General features: G+C 43.2%; 1 protein-coding gene and 1 long non-coding RNA gene across 2 annotated transcripts in view; one reads left to right on the top strand and one right to left on the bottom strand.

The window, feature by feature from the left end:
- LOC137332578 (slit homolog 3 protein-like) overlaps positions 1-20,184 on the top strand; it is a 612,265-nt gene that overhangs the window by 45,619 nt on the left and 546,462 nt on the right. The gene's annotated exons all lie outside the window — the stretch shown is intronic.
- LOC137332579 (uncharacterized) lies at positions 1,443-19,962 on the bottom strand. The gene is made up of 3 exons (XR_010965700.1): positions 19,396-19,962; positions 4,058-4,124; positions 1,443-1,489 (listed from the first exon to the last, which is right to left on the bottom strand). It is a non-coding gene; the product is annotated as an uncharacterized lncRNA (long non-coding RNA).

The raw sequence follows: 20,184 nt of genomic DNA on the forward strand, positions 1-20,184 counted from the left end.
CTGCCCGCTCCACAGGACAGTGTGAATCTTCACTCTTTTTCTGCATCATTCTCAGACCATCTCCTGATATAGTAGGCCCCGTGACCTTGTCCCACTGACACCTCTCCTTGTCCTTTCGGCACTATCTTACAAAATAGTCCATTTCTTCCCCTGACTATTTCACTGATTGATTTTGAGTTGTCAGTTTGTTCTCATCGTTTTCTTGTAAAGTTTGTTATCAAATATACTCAGAAGCTCTAAGTTAGGTGCTAAAATCAAAGTTCAGCTGTGCTGTTAGGGCAAGTCCTGATCTGCCTCTGTTGAAGATTCCACCATGTTTTGATTGCCTTTTGATAATCACATCTGTGTATCACTTAAATGATAAACAGATCTGATTATCAGAAGGGAATCTCTTTTCTCTCTTTCACTTGTCTTTGTTTCTCATGGAACATTGGCAACGGAAGTCATGAAGAGTTCCAAGATTACAAATGATTAATGCCATCGCAATGTCTTTTCTTCATTGTGTGAAATGTACAATGGGTCTGGGCACAAAAGTGCATTTTTACTGCATTCTGGAATGAAACTGGTCTGCTCTTGGTGCCTGGGATTGAGGCATGAATCGCTTGTTGTACTTGGTGAAGTTTCTGCTCAGCAGCAATATGCTCAAGGATTTCTCACTGGAAATGGCCAAATTCTTTCCAGAATGAGTCCGTGGATTTCCAGTGACCCCCATCTAATGACAGAACAGCCATTAATGGGGCAGCAGGGGAGACTATTTTACTGCTTAATAATTATACTGCTGTCACTCTGCTAAAGGCAATGATGAGCATTCCAGTGGTTGTTTTTGCTGGAATACAGGACCTTTGGTTGATTAAAATACTTTTGTTTCCATTCCTCAATCCAAAATCAAACAAGCTGGAACATCCATTGTAATGAGAGCACACATTAAGTGAAGGCCTCACTCATGTTTTTGTAGGGAACAGCTTGTTCATGTTGCAGTGTCAACCATTGTGCATCTCCAATTTGTGGTAAAATGGGAAAATCTGTGTGCCCATCACAGTTGAGTTAATGATTACGAGCTGCCCTGATGATGAACAGAATGTCGTTTTTCTATTACATCTCTGATAGGTTGCTGCGGGCAACCATATAAATGGTGCACATTTCCCACACACAGGCCCAGATATTTACGGCAAGGCAGGGAGGGAGCGGGGGTGTGCTTTGGGGACGGTCCCCAGCGATGGTCCCTGGCAGTCCGGAAAAATCGCAGGGCATGGTGGCGGGGGGGGGGGGTGTGAGACTGGCAATCAGGATGGAGGGAGCGATCATGGGTTGAAGGGGGGGGGTCAGCTGACCACGGTAGCGAGGAGAGGCCGCGATCTGTAGGAGGTTTGTTTGGGGGGCCGGGGGGAGCACTCCTGCTCCTCCTGGCTCACAAGCAGTGCTATAAAAAGCACTTACCTGCTTGATGCTGCTTCTCCCGTCTCCACTTCGGTGCTGGGTTTCCCAAGCCCTGGAACAGCCAGTTGGCAACCATTAAATTTAAATCAGGATGTTCCACTCATTCTCTTTAATGCATGTACAGTTGTGGGCTGGCAAGTGCGGAAGTGGAACTCTTACCCAGTGGCATGCAACGACTATACAGCAAGCACAATATAAACCCAGCAGCGTTGCTATCTGAGCCCTGTGTCTATACACCTCTGTATTGTTGCTCTGTCACTCAGATGATAAGATGTTAAGGTATCTGGGAATAGTCGTAGCCTTGGAGAGTTGGGCCTTTGAGAGGGTGCAGAGGAGATTTACTACAATGGTACCAAGGATGAGGGACTTCAGTTATGTGGAGAGTCTGGAGAAGCTGGGATTGTTTTCCTTAGAGCGGAGGGGGTTAAGGGAAGATTTAATAGAGGTGATCAAAATCATGAAGGGTTTTGATAGAGTAAATAAGGAGAAACTGTTTCCACTGGCAGGAGGGTCGGTAAACAGAAGACACAGATTTAAGATAATTGATAAAAGAACCAGAAGGGAGTTGAGGAAATTTTCTTTTACACAGCGAGTTGTTGTGATTTAGAATGCCCTGCCTGAAAGGGTGATGGAAGCAGATTCAATAGTAACTTTCAAAAGAGAATTGGATAAATACTTGAAGGGAAAAAAATTACAGGGCTATGGGGAAAGAGAAGGGGAATGGGACTAATTGGATAGCTCTTTCAAAGAGCCAGCACAGGCACGATGGGTTGAATGGCCTCCTTCTGTGCTGTATCATTCTAGTTTTTTGAAGTATTCTTTTTTTAAAAATCACATCTTCAAAATGCGACAGACATCCATTGTTTGCTGGAGATCCTGACAGCATTGTGAAGATTTGCTGATTAATTCAAGATTATTGGGCCAGAAACCATGCAGAGCGGCATGGCAACACTCATCGCAGCTCTTGTGAATTAAATTAACGAAAATACTACTTACTGCGGGCTCTGTGGCGTCGAATTGCGTGATTTTGAACTTTTAAAAAATTGTGCGCTATCAACTCAGCCGCTGAGCAGCATAAGTTGATGCACATGGTACAGTCTGTGAGAATAGGAGACACGCCCACAAGCAGGCAAGCAGACTTCATTCCTTTTAAGTTAGTATTCTGGATGTCATTGTAAAAAGAAAATTTAATTTTTTAATTTTCAAATTTTCTTTTTAATGACCAAAAACTATTAAAATAAGGAATAATATGAGACTCCACATTTTTAAAATTTAATTTGTTGTTGTTTGGAAGTCATTAAGACTAATCATGCTTTTAAAACTTAGTTTAGGCCTGGTATTTTTAAGCGTACCTGTTTGCTGGCGATATTAGTTACTTTCCAGCTGGGCGGATGAGCAAGTTTGCGATCTTTCAATAATTTCCCTGATTGCAGCGTGCGATGGCCCTTTAATTCTAAGCTGTCATATGGCCGGTGAACCAATAGGAGCAAGTTCACGATTTCCGCGTTTTACTGCGCTTGTGCGAACGCAGGAACTCGCTCCTTCAATTCACCATAAAAAACGGAGAGCGCTGTTCAGCTCCTCTGTTATTTCGGGAGCAATTTCTGGCCGATAATGTTTGTGACAGACCGAATAAATAGTTTTACAGACTGAATAAATAGTATTTCCTGCATCCCCCCGGTAGTGCTGACTAGAAAATATATATAGGATGATAGACAGCTGTCGAAAGATTATATGGCAGTAATGCAATGTAACTGATTGAATGATTCCCAGCCGTTTGTTACCATTTCTAATACACAGTGTCAATTTAACAGGGGGATCTCTATTATCTGCCATAATGGAACAGACCTCCTCCTGATGGATCATGCAAATTGGCAGATAATTGAGTCCCCGATACTTAGCCTGACACAATGGGTTTTTAGTTTCTGATTGTTCTATTTGGATTACTTAATCAGGTTCCCAATATCATTTTCCATTTTAAAAATGAGATAAACATTCTTGGAAAAAAATAGTGCTGGCAATCCAACACCACTCGGTCTCCCAGTACTCCTGCTGGTCTCTTGACTTAAAGCCAAATATCAGAGGTGCAAGGTTAATAAATTCTATCAGGTGCTGGACATCCAGATAACAACTTCTTATCCTGTGGGATCAAGAACCCAGAGTCTGTGAAAAATCAATTCAAAACGCTCAATTGCAAAACTAAGCCTGGACTCCGACTGGTCTCCCAACTCCCACTGAAACTCTTGCAGATAATTGAAAGTGTGCATAATCGAGGTTCCACTGCCCTTATTTCCTTAACATGCACTTGATTTTGTAATGCTGCTTTCTTTCCTTCTGTGTAGCGGGCATGGCAGAGATGGAGGTAATTGGATAATAAATATTAATATTAGCAGAGAAGCTGAAGGTGTATGGCAGAATTTCACCAGCACTAGAATCATACAAGAGAATACAAATGTGCAGAGTCACAATATATTGTTGATAATAATGAACATTATAATCTATACTATATTGTGATATATTGCACATTGTGCACAGTGTACGACATATGATACATGTTAACATACTGTATGTGGTATAATCTATGTTAAACAGCATAGTATAAACAGATGATGTTACTTACTAAGTGCATGCTTTAATGTATCCCAGTCTGTGGCACACAAATTTGAATGTCTTGATTGTCTGCAGTGCTATTGTACGAAAATCAAACATTATTAAATTACTAAATTTCTATAAAATTCCTGTATACAATTTAAACTCTTTTGCATTCATTGACTTATTCATAACATTCCAATTAATCCAAACAATTCCACAATACAGCCAATTGCCCTTTAATTCTCCTCAAGATGTGGTTATTTACCATAATTAGACCTTGACTCCTTAAAAGGACAGAGCAAACTGATCTGACTTAGCAACAGAATAATCCATTCTGTGTTACATGGTATAATTCTCCTGTCCTTATAAGACACCATGGGATGAATACCGTGTGGGCGGTAATCTGTTGGAGCAGATCACCCACCCATTATAGAACCCACCCGATTTTCATTCCATTGGACAGGTTCTATAATGGACAGGCGATCCTGCAGATTACTGCCCATACAGTGCAGACAAAATCTGCCTTCAATTCAGCATGAGCCACATAATTGGAGATCCACTTGTTATTGATATAAAAATCTCGCATCCATGTCCATCACACTTCAGACGTTACAACTCAGATGTCACAATTTAAAGTGTCACGTTTTGCTACAAATGCAAAAATAATCTTAAAAAGAAGAAAAAGCCAATGCTGGGTTCACTGACTTGGAGCTAGAAATTTACAACGGGCACAATTAACCTCTAACTGACCTCAGGAATTTACAAGCAGCTTAATTACCTGGATTTGCTTATTTAGATAACATTTCTACACAGAGAAGGAGGGTGAATTAGAGTCAAATCAGGTACAGAAAGAGACATAAAGAGTGGGAAAGAAATATTGGATTAAGGGAGAGAAAAAAAAGAGACAGAAAGGAAAAGTAAGACGGTAAAAAAGGTAAGAAAAGTCTCCACAGTTTAAATTGTTCAATTTCTGGCCCAAAGAGGTTGATTGGCATTGCATTAACAATTGTCACATCGTTAAAAAAGTACTTGAGCTATTAATTACTAGACTTAACTTTCTGTGCCGAGCTAAATGGGCAATTAATGCGCAAATCCAGCAAGTTCTTAAAAATAACGGGGAGGCTAAGGGGGAGATGCCGTTTGTGTGAAGCAAATGGTGAAGGGGTGTCAGTCGACCAGCAAGTTCTGGAGATTTACAACTCATTTGTATCTCTTAATCTTGCATCGTTAACACACCTTTATTTTTACAGGATGATCCAGCCCCACGTTGTGAGCTGGGTCACACGTGTGTCGCCCACTACACCCATGTTCAGGTTGGGTGACCACCTTTTGTCCATTCCATTGGGGATGGGTATTAAAGACAATGCGTGTGCACACGCCTGGTGGGCCCGATCACATGCGCATGCTGTTTTTAAAGTGCAGCATTTGCAAAGTGAACTTTTCGGTCCTGTTTAAAATTGACCTCCACACCCAGAAACTAGACCTGCCCAGTTTAACACCGGGTGGTTGATCACCCTAGTTTGGAAACTCGCAAAAGCGCACACTCATGCATGTGCTTCTCACTGAGCAGCCCTCGGGTTCTGTTTATTTAATGATGGTAACTCTCTCTCTCTGTCTCTGCGGGGCTGGAATTTCACAGTTTCTGACTCCACCCCACATACCCATTAATTCCTCCTCTCTCTTTACAAGAAGCATTCAGCAGATTGGCCTGGAAGTGTAACTGCTTCTAAACTGTCAACACTGAGCCTCTGGTATGTTGCAAGGAGCCGGCCGGAGCAGCAGACCCGCCTGGTTGTTTCAAACTCGGAATTAGTCAGACCGTAACGTAGTGCTGAGGCTGGAGCATTCTGCACATTGTTTACAGGAATCCTGTCTGGTAAAAATTAAAAGAGATACCACCGTGGCTCTGTCTTGGCCATGGCTTCACATTGAAAATGATCAAAATCCAAGTCCCTTTGGAAAAAACACATTTATTTTAATTAAAACCACTGATTGATGTCCACATCCTGCCTGAACATTCAAGGCGAAAGTGCAAAGGTCCTATGTTCAATCCCCATCCACAAATAAGGTAACAGTTTGGGGCATTACAATCAGTACCCACAGATTAGGGAGGGGAAGAATCAGCCAGGGTTCTAGTACCTGACTACCATTCAGTGTACTTGCTGTGCCTGTTGGCATCGAGTCAGGATAAGCCATGACGCACCCTCCCATGGCTGCTTGTTGTTCTTTCTCTCCATTTTTACACGTCCATCTCCAAACCCTCATCATTTCTTGGCCTGTTTTTCTGATTCATTTTATTATACAATCTGGTGTATATCTTACAACTTCAGGTGTGTTTTTATACCCTCCTAATACAGGTGAATGACCTTTGAATTGAACCTCCATGCACCATAGTATGGGAATACATATCAATGCAAAAAGGAATATTGTGCACATTAATGGAATATTACGCACATTAATGGAATATTACGCACATTAAAATGAGATTAATGCTACGTCCCCTGATAGTTCTATGAAAAAGTGCACTATGTGGTGTAGAACTGAACCATATATACAAGAAAATCTTTGACTTCTGCTCCTGGACAGTGTTGACTTAGCTGATCTCAGCTGAGGTAGTTGGGGGACCTCAGTATCTTCTGATGATAGAGGAGAAAAGTCAATTGGGAGGTCCCTCTCCTAACCGTCACTTAGTACAATGAGGGTGGATGTCAGGTGAAGACAGGATTGGGCTCAGCCTTGAAGCCCCTACGGTCAAATAGCATGTTGATAGTCTTGGCTCACACAAAGAATGGTTACTTGGGCTGCAAGCACCTGTGCAACTGTACCTTAGTATGAGCCAGTGCATTCAAGGAGGGGGAGGAACTGCAAAACCACGGGAGGAGGAGCAGGGCAGGGAGTTTATTGTCAGATAGGAAGGTAGGATGATGAAAATTTCTCATTACACCTTCCGTCAGCCAGGAAGATAGAAAAATATGGGCCACTGGCCACCACTGAAATTTTCCAACTTGCCAACTTTATTTCTGCTTCACGTGGACAATAGAGTGACAGTGGTCATAGTAGACCTCAAATCCCTTGGGTAGAGGAGGACATGCTGATCAACAGTTTCATGGTGGGGAATATAGGGAAAATAAAAGTAATCATAGAGAGAGTGGTGACATCACCATGTGTCATTAGCCTTGAGTTGGAAAAAAGGCAAGAAATAAAGCTGAATTTGGGCATGAGAAGAATAAGTTCTGAGGGAAGATTAAGAAAGCTGGGCTGGTTTTCTCTGGAAAAGAAGACTTAGATACGATCTAAGAATTTTAAGAGAGTTGATCAACTGATTCAGACTATGGCAAAAATAAACTTTTCACCCTGGGAGTGATGTATATATTGTATATAAATTGCGGCAATCTCAAGATAGAGTCCAAATGCTTACTTGGAAAACTGTAAAGGTTGATAGAAGACAATTTTCTAAAGACACCAGTATGCTATGATCCAGAATCAATCAAATTATAAAAGGTAATTTATATGTTAATTCCATGATCAACCACACAGATGAAGTTATAATTTCCAGTCATGATGAGGTGAGAGATCCAATCTCAGGAATGTGTGATAGAAGTCAACAATCTCAAGTCCTTATAATCCAGATACCAGTCAGAGTCTTCAGTTCCCTAATCATCTTACTGCTAATATTTCCCAAAAGGAGCTTTATTAGGAATCATCCCACGTAATTTGCCATTAAAGAATTTGCATAGAATCTGCAAAGATTGTGCACGCTGTTCTTTTATTATTTTAACCAGTCAGAGCAGTTCATACATTACATCGAATTACATCGAAACTACAGCACAGAAACAGACCATTTGGCCCAACTAGTCTATACCGGCGTTTATCCTCTGCATGAGCCTCCTCCCTCTCTACTTCATCAGGATACCCTTCTATTCCTTTCTCCCTCATGTGCTTATCTAGCTTCCCCTTAAATGCATCAATGCTATTTGCCTCAACTACTCCTTGTGGTAGCGCTTTCCACATTCTTACCACTCTTGGGGTAAAGAAGTTTCTCCTGAATTCCCTGTTGGATTTATTAGTGACTATTTTATATTTATGACCTCTGGCTTTGGACTCCCCCCACAAGTGGAAACTTTTTCTCTACACCTAGCCTATCATTATCTTAAAGACCTCTATCAGGTCACCCCTCAGCCTTCTTTTTTTCCAGCATGTTCAGCCTTTCCGGATAAGGATAGCCTCTGAGTTCTGGTATCATTCTTGTGAATCTTTTTTGCACCCTCTCCAATACCTCTGCATCCTTTTTATAATATAGAGACCAGAATTGTGCACAATACTCCAAGTGTGATCTAACCAAGATTATATACAGATTTTACATTATTTCTTTGCTTTTCATTTCTATCCCTCTAGAAATGAACCCAATGCTTGATTTGCCCTTTTTATGGCCTTATTTACCTGCATCGCTATTTTTAGTGATTTGTGTATCTGTTCCCCTAGATCCCTTTGCTTCTCTATCCCGTTTAGACTCTTTTTATCCAAGCAGTATGTGGTCTCCTTATTCTTCCTACCAAAATGCGCCACCTCACACTTATCTATATTGAAATTCATTTGCCAATTACACGCCCATTCTGTTAGTTTATTAATGTCCTCTTACATTTTGACGCATTCTTCCTTTGCATTAACTACACAATCCAATTTGGTGTCGTCTGCAAATTTTTAAATTGTATTTCCGATTCTCGAATCCAAATCGTTAATGTAAATTGTGAACAACAGTGGTTCCAGCACCGATCCCTGTGGAACACCACTTCCCACCTTTTGCCAGTCTGAGTAGCTACCCTTAACCCCGACTCTCTGTTTTCTGTTTTGTAGCTAACTTACTAACCATTCTGCTACCTGTCCTCTGACTCCACATGCACTGACCTTAGTCATGAGTCTACAATAAGGTACCTTATCAAAGGCCTTTTGAAAATCCAAATATATTGCATCTACTGCATTAACCTTGTCTACTCTTTCCGTTACTTCTTCAGTGAATTCAATAAGGTTGGTCAAGCATGACTTTCCCTTCTGAAATCCGAGCTGACTATTCTTTATTCTCTAGATGTCTTTCTATTACATCCTTGAGTAAAGATTCCATTATCTTTCCAACCACCAACGTTAAGCTAACTGGTCTATAGTTCCCTGGACTTGTTCTATCCACCTTTTAAATACAGGAATAACATTAGTTGCCTGCCAATCCTCTGGCACTATTCCCTTTTCTGGTGAATTTTTATTTACTTGTGTAAGCCAGGTGATCATATTGCTTTATCTGGAAATAAATCTGACCCAAGTAGTTTAGCCTGTAGCATTGTGTTATTTATCCACCTTCTGTGTGACAGGTTAGAGTGGCGGACATCTCACTTAGCCTCTAGTCATGATTTACCATGATTCAAGGTTAATTGTTAAACGTGGGCATGTTAACCCATAAATGGCAGAGAATAATAACAGAGCTTTTGGTTCATAAGAGACTCAGTCCGCTTATAGAAACGGTAGTCTAACTCTGAACACGAGAAAAGTGTTGGGAAAAAGCCCGAACAGTAACAGTTAAGTGATCTAAGATTGTGAAGGGAGTTGACAAAGCTGATCCAGGCAACCAGTTGATTATGAGTGAAAAGTTTCATTCCCAGGGGGCAGAAGTTAAAATTTAAGAAGTGAGAAGGGAAATCTACCAGAACTTTTTCACCAAAGAAGTATTGGAGTTATGGAATAAATCTGATCGGAACACCATTGTGACTGACAGTACAAGCAGGTTTAAGAGGCAACTGATGCCTCTCAGAGAAAGAAGAGATTGAGGTGATAAGGTGGGTAGGTAGGGTCAATCTACCAAATAGAATTGGGTTTGTTGGACCTAAACATTCTTCTGCTCAAATATTCCAGGAAAGTTCCAAGAACCTAGTGCTGTGCAGCAGATACTTGCTCCAGTTGGTCAGTGCTATCAAAATCCTTTAGAGTCATGAAGAGCTGCACACTTAATTGCAGGTTTGATTGTGTTGACCAATAGAAGAAATAGCGTTCATTTTACACAATAGAACTAGTGGGGTGGTTGAGAACAATTTTGAGATGTACTTTGATTTACTTACACTGTAGGAAAAGGAAAGTATGGGAAGGAATCTAGTTACTGTACAGGTAAGCACAATGTGCAGTGTACAACTAAATGGCTTTAGAGAAAATGCAGTTGGAACTGTTCTGGCTATCAGCAAAATCCTTATTTACTGATGGCTGCACTTCAGGACACAATGAAGACAATGTTAGCACCCTACCTACTGTCTTCAGTTGAGATTGGCTGGTTACCTCAGCCCACTCAATGATCAAAAGCTGAGACCTTTTCAGTCCTACGTTGGGGAGTCTCAGTGCAGGATAAGGGTCTTAAATGACCTATTTTGAAAACTCCACTGAGGGCTGGGTCAATAAACTTAACATTGTGAGAAATTTGCTTTACAGCAAGCGATATATCTGCTGCACTGTAACAGTTTGCAGGGTGGGCTTCCCCATTTTTAATGGGCCGCTATCTTGTTTTCCATTTATTTGCAAGCATGTAACTATCTTCTGCCTGTTCCTCCTCCCAACAAAATAAGGTTTTTCAAATACTTTTATTCACGAAGAGAGGATCATCTCTAATCTTGAGCAAGATGGTAATGTTAGAATGAAACTAAGTTGCAGTGTCTGACACGATCAGTAACTTGGTGATATCATTGTGTCACTGTGCCTTAATCCGCATTCAAGCATGGCAATGTGTCTTTACCGTGGCAGTGAAGGTCTTTTAAAAAATATATTCCTCTCAGCTACCCTGTATCTGATGAACATTCTATTTATTCTGTTTCATTGGAATTTAAGTTGAGCTCGGTGAATAAATGCATCACCTGGTCTGATACCAAGCCTTGCAGACTAGGAAGGTCCTAGGTTGCTTCCTTGGCCTGTGCTGAGTTAGCTGATCTCAATCGCACCAACAGCGTCGATAGTCCCGTTGGGCTGAGCTACTCTAATCCAGGCAAAGAGTGAAAAAAAATTAGCCAGGGTCTCTGCTCCTGATTGCTATTCAGTGAGGCTTGATTGAAGTACAGCTGGATGTTAGGTGGGGAGATGATTGGAGTCAGCTATGTCCTCCCCATGGCCAAATAGACTGGTGACTTTTGCTCTTCAGGCTCACACATGAAGAACATCCACTACCATGACATACTAGAGGGCTGCTTCTGCCCATGGCAGAGGAGGGGTATGTGGAGAAAATTGAGAGAGGAAGATGGAAGAAATATCACTGACAACAGTAGAAGGAAAACAAATCTGTCAACATTGGATGCAGTCCTGAATAAAATGAGCTTTGTGGCGTGCCTTGTAGTTTTACGGTGATCTAACCAAGGGTGTGGATGGTGTGGAAGATGTGTGCTGTTCATGCTCTAATTATTGTAGAGAGCATCGATAGGAGTTCTGCACAGCATCGACTGAAATGTCACACTTCAACTCTCAGAGCAGGTGGCCTGTAAGACGGATTTCCAATAACTGGAACAAATCGAATATGGAGCCAGCCTTTAGGGGGAGGTGGGGTGGGGGGGGTGCGGGGGGAGACAAGGAAGGTTACAAAGCTGTAAGAAAGTCAAATGATTTAGAAGACATTGTGCACCATGAGAGTTACATTTGAGAGTTTTCTTAAAGTCACACAAATCCTGAGATTGCATTATAGACGAGCAACACGTTCCAGCTTTTTCACATAACTTCTGTATTATGTTGTCATAAGTGTTTTAGAAAACATTCATTGAGTTGGATGTTTTTATTTTAAAGTAATTTTCTCTCTCACTCTTTCTTGGCCTCCCTCTGCCATGCACTGACCATGACAGACAAGAGCACCAAGTCCGAGTCCTGGCCTTTGCCAATCTTGTATTATCTAGAATTAAAATAAATGGAACGCTGTGTCTCCCATATTAGACTGCTAGTGTTATAAATTGGATAGCCAGGTGGAGAAGGATAGAATACTAGAGCCTAGTCTTCAGTTGCTTCCAAGCCTTTATTCACAGAGCTCCACATTACATCCACCCCACACTCTAGATCAGCTCTCTTATAAATGGAGACAAGAGAGTTCCCAATTGATACACACCACCTGAATTCAATTAACACTAACTGATATAAATCATATGGATACAATTAACAGCTCGGGCTGTTGGAGCTTCTAAGAGGTGTAACAGATGATATGGTCATTTATTTAATTGCTGTTTGCTGTGCGCAAATTGACTGCCGCATTTCCTACATTACAACAGTGACTACACTTCAAAAGTATTTAATTGCCTGTAAAGTGTTTTGGGAAATTGTGAGGTCGTGAAAGGCACTATATGAATGCAAGTTCTTTCTTTCTTGTTTCTTTAAGATTGGCCCTGGCAACGACTAGCCCATTCCTTTTTACCCCTGTCTCTCCATGAGAGGCACTTGGTTTCCTTCTGCCATGATTGTGTGACTGAGATTGTGTAACTTTATATGTGGGTGATCGTGGACACAAGCTGGCAACCTGGCACTCCATGACGCACCACATTGGTGGACCAGGGTGGCGCAATACCAAGAAACTCGGACTAGCTAAGTTTCAAAACTTTCAGATAAAAACAGGAAATTTTATTTAAACTACATCACTGAAGCATTGCCAATGACCTAGTGGATAAAGGAATCACATTTAAGACCAAGTAATTTGAATAGATCAGAAGGTCCCAGGTTCAATTCCTAGTCTGTGCGAGTTAGCTGAGTTCAGCTAAAACACTGTCGGGGAATAGAACCCCTCGTGGTAGCAGGAGAAAAGGGCAGCCAAGCATCCCGCACCTGATTGCTATCAAGTGAACCCTGTTGGATAGTATGGGCAGTGTCCTAGGCCCAACCATCTTCAGCTGCTTCATCAATGACCTTCCCTCCATCATAAGGTCAGAAATGGGGATGTTCGCTGATGACTGCACAGTGTTCAGTTCCATTCGCAACCCCTCAGATAATGAAGCAGTCCGAGCCTGCATGCAGCAAGACCTGGACAACATCCAGGCTTGGGCTGATAAGTGGCAAGTAACATTCGCGCCAGATAAGTGCCAGGCAATGACCATCTCCAACAAGAGAGAGTCTAACCACCTCCCCATGACATTCAACGGCATTACCATCGCCGAATCCCCCACCATCAACATCCTGGGGGTCACCATTGACCAGAAACTTAACTGGACCAGCCATATAAATACTGTGGCTACAAGAGCAGGTCAGAGGCTGGGTATTCTGCAGCGAGTGACTCACCTCCTGACTCCCCAAAGCCTTTCCACCATCTACAAGGCACAAGTCAGGAGTGTGATGGAATACTCTCCACTTGCCTGGATGAGTGCAGCTCCAACAACACTCAAGAAGCTTGACACCATCCAAGATAAAGCAGCCCGCTTGATTGGCACCCCATCCACCACCCTATACATTCACTCCCTTCACCACCGGCGCACTGTGGCTGCAGTGTGCACCATCCACAGGATGCACTGCAGCAACTCGCCAAGGCTTCTTCGACAGCACCTCCCAAACCCGTGACCTCTACCACCTAGAAGGACAAGGGCAGCAGGCGCATGGGAACAACACCACCTGCACGTTCCCCTCCAAGTCACACACCATCCCGACTTGGAAATATATTGCCGTTCCTTCATTGTCGCTGGGTCAAAATCCTGGAACTCCCTTCCTAACAGCACTGTGGGAGAACCGTCACCACACGGACTGCAGCGGTTCAAGAAGGCGGCTCACCACCACCTTCTCGAGGGCAATTAGGGATAGGCAATAAATGCCGGCCTTGCCAGCGACGCCAACATCCCGTGAACGAATAAAAAAAAAGAAGATGTTAGGTGATGGTTGACAAAACTCTGCTGAGATGTCCATGATGGTCCAACACCATACTGACATTCGTGCATTAAGAGTGGCCAATGGGCTATGGAAATACAGGACTTGCAGTTATGTGGCATCTTAGCACATCTCTCCAAAAAGTCCCAACGCTTCAGATACAATTAATTATTTTGAAGGCAAACATGGCAGCCATTTTGTACACAGCAAAATCCCACAAAGAGCCATAAGATGAATGCCTGGTTAATCCATCTTTTGGTGGCCTTGGTTGAAGCAGAAATACTGGCCAGGGCACCTGGAGAAAATCGGAAGAAGAAAGGAAAAATCTGGGGGCATTAAAAAAAATCCAATCTACACAGCTCAAAGCTGATAACTAAATCTGACTGAGGACCCCAAACCCCAGGGTTTTGGTCTCCATGTCAGACAGTTAACATAAGCTGAATATGAATTTTTATTTTTGCCCTGATTATTCCATGCTGTGTGGTACCTGTTCCATTCCAGTCCATGGCTGCTGTCATTGTAAATTCCCTGTGCTGCTTGTCGATTAATGCATTTAGTGCCAGCGCCTTGGGAATGTGCAGTAATGAAAGTGTGTCTGATCACATTACTGTACTGTGTCTGTGTCCAATCGTGCCTGTCTGTACCTCTGCTTTAATCAGCCGCCTGGGCGGACATTCCTTTGCAGTCTGATGTAGTGCAGTGGAACTAAACTAGTAGCTGCTAGTGGGAAGCAGTGGGGATGCACTCTATACTTCACTAATGAGAAATACCTTGTAACGCACACGTGCCAAGGACACGGCAGAGCTCTGCCACTTCTTATAGGCGGAATCAAGTCAGTTGGTACTGTCTTACATTGTGCACTTTCCTTCAATTACATTAAATATCGTAGATGTGGATAGTGCAGCAGTAACCTTATGAAGGACATCTCCCCATTTCCAGGACAATCAATATGTTCTCATTTAACTGACTGTTCCTGTTCAGTTAAATGTAATAAGAATATGAGTTAGCTCAAAATGTGTTCTGAACAATGATTCCCTCCCCTTTTCTTGGCTATGTAATGGGGAGGGGAACTGAATAATCTGGTTTACAAGTTCTCTCCCTTCCCCAATGGCTCACCCCTCCCTAGCTCTGCCACATTCTCCAGCCCTATATCCCAGCAGATGCTCTCCCCTCTTCTGACTCTGGCCGCCTTTGCATCCCCCAGACTCCCGCCCGAAGATGGTGGGAATGATAACACTGCCGGTGGGCGGGAGCCAAAATCCATGGGGGGGTCAGGCTGCTGACGTCATGGATACAGTCGCCGGCAAGGTAAGAAAGGATTTGGGGTGGGGTCGGGAAGTCTGCGAACAGGGGAATGGGGGAGCTCCGGTCAGGGGAGGTCCTAGGTGTCCTTGTGGGACAAGGAACCTTTAAAAAAAAAATTAGGGATCACTTACTTATTTGGGCCTCCTGAGGACAGGATCCTGGTCGGCAGGTTTGAGATCATGTGGGCCTTAGTCGGGCTCGCGGTTAAAATGGCATGTGCTTCCCAATGACATCACCGGGATGCAATTTTGCCATGGAAATTAGGCCCCTGCTCATCTGGGGCAGGCGGCCTTTCCATGCCTGAATTGAGGCAAGTTAAAATTGTAAGGGGCGGGGGGATGGGAATGCAGTGCGAAACCCCCTTGCCATCTTAACCATGCCCCCCCCCCACCTGCACCATTCCTGCCAGGCAGCTTGGGTTAAAATCGATCCTTAAACGTCAGTTACCACACCCTGCCAGCACCCTGTGTTGCTGACTGTATCTCCAATGATGTTAATCCAGCTCCCTCAGGCTCAATAGCTCCTCCCAGCCTAGCATTGTGTTACTGACTGTGAGGCCGATTTTAACACTTGCCGCAAATTGTACATTTGGCAGTTGGAAAGCGTCCGCAGCCCGTTGCCTGCTGCTGCTGTGAGGCTACATGGAGCTGGTTAACACTCTGGGTCTGGGTCGGAGGGGGGAAGTGTTGCATATGGGCCGGCAGCAGTCTGGAGTATTTTTGCGAGGCCAGGAGGAACATTCCTGTTCCTCCTGGCCTCACAAAAATAAAAGTTGAAACTGGGTTTGGGGCTATTTTTTGAGTGACCTCCAGCAGTCCCTTTAAGGATGGGATGGTAAGTAACTCCATGCCATCTTCAGGCCACTACCCCTCCGTTTACACTGGATGAACCCTGAATCTCTACTGATGTTAATCCAGCTCCCTCACAGGGTCAGGTTCATTATCTCCTCCCAGCCAGCACCCTGTGTTACTGACTGTATCTCCACTGATGTTAATCCAGCTCCCTCACAGGGTCAGGTTCATTATCTACTCCCAGCCAGCACCCTGTGTTACTGACTGTATCACTACTGATGTTAATCCAGCTCCCTCACAGGGTCAGGTTCATTATCTCCTCCCAGCCAGCACCCTGTGTTACTGACTGTATCTCTACTGATGTTAATCCATTATTGTCAGGCTCAGTAATTCCACTCAGCCAATTTCCCCCAATGATGTCACCAGCACAGGTTGTTTAAATAGAAAAGCCTCCACAGCGATTTAAAAAAATAACATTATAATTAATTATTTTTAAGAGCAGTGTTAATGGTGAGGCTCTATTTTTCAGATCAAGCTATATTTTAAAACATGGCCTACTGAAAAGCCACCAAGGAAATGTTGAGACATTTATTTTTGTTCACAAAATTTCTGGTATCTCAACAGAGGCTGAAAGGTCAGTTCTTGCTCCCTTTGAAAACGATGAGAGCTTTAATTGACTCTTTCTCTGTGTTCGTCTGATGATCCTGTGTTTTCTTTGTATAAAGATGTTGTGTAGATTACTGCTAGTGATATTTGATTTATCTTTGTTACAGAGTAACTTTGACAGTCAAGCGACCTCCCGCCTCTTCCCTCCTCCTTCCCCCAAATAAAAGACCATCAAAGGCTGGTCCTAATTGATATTGGTTTGCTGCCTTTAGCTTCTGAAGAAAGTCTTTGCCTCTCTGATTTGTCAGACCCTGGCTCCTTGTCCCCTGCCTTGCACATCATGTAGAGAAGATCAACACTCCAAGCAAGGCACGGGATCACAGTGAATGTGATGTTTAATGTAGATTTTACCTTCTGCTTTAGCTCAAGAGACATGAAGCTGCTTCAACACATGTGGTGTCTGTGTTTTGTAGTGGCATTGATCTGGAATGTTTGTCCCCATCCATCTAGGCAGTACTGCAATCACATTAGGCTGTCAGTGATTTAATTTGGGTTTGTGTTGTGTAGACTTCCCGGAGTCTGCACAGGGTCCAATCCAGAAAGCATAACACTTTCACTCAGAGGACATGTTTTATAAATACATTAAGAGCAAAAGGATAACTAAGGAAAGAATAGGGCCTATTAGAGACCAAAAAGGTAAACTATGTGTGGAGCCGGAAGATGTGGGTATGGTTCTTAATGAATACTTTGCATCTGCCTTCACGAAGGAGAGAGATGATGCAGGGATTGAAATTAAGGAGGAGGAGTGTGAAATATTGGATGGGATAAACATAGTGAGAGAGGAAGTATTAAGGGGATTAGTATCTTTGAAAGTGGATAAATCACCAGGGCCGGACGAAATGTATCCCAGGCTGTTAAAAGAAGCGAGGGAGGAAATAGTGGAGGCTTTAATAATCATTTTCAAAACTTCACTGGATACAGGCGTAGTGCCGGAGGATTGGAGGACTGCTAACGTTTTATCATTGTTTAAAAAGGGAGTGAAGGATAGACCCAGTAATTACAGGCCAGTCAGCCTAACCTCGGTGGTGGGCAAATTATTGGAATCAATTCTGAGGGACAGGATAAACTGTCACTTAGAAAGGCACGGAGTAATCAAGGACAGTCAGCACGGATTTGTTAAGGGGAAATCGTGTCTGACTAACTTGATTGAATTTTTCGAGGAGGTGACGAGGAGGATCGATGAGGGTAGTGCAATTCATGTAGTGTGCATGGATTTTAGCAAGGCTTTTGACAAGGTCCCACATGGCAGATTGGTCAAAAAAGTAAAGGCCCATGGGATCCAAAGGAATGTGGCAAATTGGATCCAAAATTGGCTCAGTGGCAGGAAGCAAAGGGTAATGGTCAATGGGTGTTTTTGCAACTGGAAGGCTGTTTCCAGTGGGGTGCCGCAGGGCTCGGTACTAGGTCCTTTGCATTTTGTGGTATACATTAACGATTTGGACTTAAACGTAGGGGGCACGATTAAGAAGTTTGTATATGACACAAAGATGGGTCGTGTGGTTGATAGTGAGGAAGGAAAGCTGTAGACTGCAGGAAGATATCAATGTATCAATGGACTGGTCAGATGGGCACAAAAGTGGCAAATGGAGAAGTGTGAGGTAATGCATTTGGGGAGAGCAAACAAGGCAAGGGAATACACAATAAATGGGAGGATACTGAGAGGTGTATAGGAAGTGAGGGACCTTTGAGTGCATGTCCATAGATCCCTGAAGGTAGCAGGACAGGTAGATAAGGTGGTTAAGAAGGCATATGGAATGCTTACCTTTATTAGCTGAGGCATAGAATATAAAAGCAGGGATGTTATGCTGGAATTGTATAAAACACTAGTTAGGCCACCGCTTGAGTACTGTGCACAGTTCTGGTCACCACATTACAGGAAGAATGTGATTGCACTAGAGAGGGTGCAGAGGAGATTTACGAGGATGTTGCCAGGACTGGAGAATCCGAGCTATGATGACAGTTTGGATAAGCTGGGGTTGTTTTCCTTGGAACAGAGGAAGCTGAGAGGAGATTTAATTGAGGTGTATAAAATTATGAGGGGCCTGGATAGAGTGGCTAGGAAGGACCTATTTCTCTTAGCAGAGGGGTCACTAACCAGGGGGCATGGATTTAAAGTGATTGGTAGATGGATTAGAGCGGAAATGATGAAATAATTTTTTCACCCAGAGGGTGGTGGGGGTCTGGAACTCACTGCCTGAGAGGGCGGTAGAGGCAGAAACCCTCAACTCATTTAAAAAATATCTGGATGTGCACTTGAAGAGCCGTGACCTGCAGGGCTACGGACCAAATGCGGGAAAGTAGGATTAGGCTGGATGGCTCGTTTCTCAGTCGGCGCGGACACGACGGGCCGAATGGCCTCCTTCTGTGCCGTAAACTTTCTATGATTCTATGAGAGAAGCTCCTTGTCAAACATACTTGTGGCTGTTTCTGGTATCTGATTCTTGCTCTTTAGACTTTTTGGAGTCTATGTGATACAAAATAAAAACACAGACGCTGTGGACAGCCACAAGTATTTCCCTTTATATTAGTTTTTCTTGTTTCCTTCCTCTTTATCCTCCTCCCACATCGAGCGAGTCTGGTCTATATTACTCCTATAAATGCCTTTACTACTCTACACTTTTTTGGTGAGAGATGGGGTAAATTTCCATGCACCCAAGATCATAGCCCTTGCCTTTCACCTGGTGGCCACATTATTGCGAGGTGCATCCGACATAATCATATAATATTTACGTGTTTACACGAGAATGAATAAAGTAAAACTTACCTGATCACATCTCTCAGAAACATCGCAAAGCACTTCATGTGTAGTAAATTACTTTAAAGTGCAAAGACTTTTGTTATGAAGGCAAGGAAGAATGCTAACCAGGGCACCAGGAGTATTCCTTGCTCTTCAAATAGTGCCAAGGGATTTTTAAAGTGTATCTGATCCACCAGAACGGGCAGATAGGCTCTGCATTTAGTGTCTGATCCAAAGAATGGCACCTCCAACAATGCAGTACTCCCTCAATATTGCCCTTAAGTGTTGGATTAGGTTATGAGCACGAACCCCTGCTGCGGGGCTGGAACATGAAATGTTCTGATTCTGAGGCAGAACGTTACCATCTGAACCAAGCTGCTGTTGTCAGTTGATCAGAAGATTCTTTACAGTGCTATTCCTCAGGAGGTGAACTGCCGCGGGTAGAGTCCATGATCGAGCGGACGTGAACCTTCGAAGCATTGGGCAGGCTGAGCCAAATTACCTTTCCAAGGTCCGTACTTTCCTATGGTCCTATTCCTGGACTTTAACTGAGCAGACAGATCTGAACAGTGCAAAATAGGTCATTCACATTGAGCACTGGAGCCAAACTCTCCTGAAGGACCGGTAAATGAAAGCTTAAATTGTTTTAAAGTACTGGTAATTTCCTCCCCCCTGCCCCCGAATTTCCACCCAGACATGGCATTTCATACTTTCCTGATAAGCTTTTCCTGACATCCCCTTTAACTATAGGGAAGTTTGTTTACTGCATAATCCAGAAACAATAGACCTGTCATCACCTCTTCCAGCCCTATGCAA

This window comes from Heptranchias perlo, chromosome 14 (genome assembly GCF_035084215.1).
Source record: "Heptranchias perlo isolate sHepPer1 chromosome 14, sHepPer1.hap1, whole genome shotgun sequence".
Taxonomy (NCBI): domain Eukaryota; kingdom Metazoa; phylum Chordata; class Chondrichthyes; order Hexanchiformes; family Hexanchidae; genus Heptranchias; species Heptranchias perlo.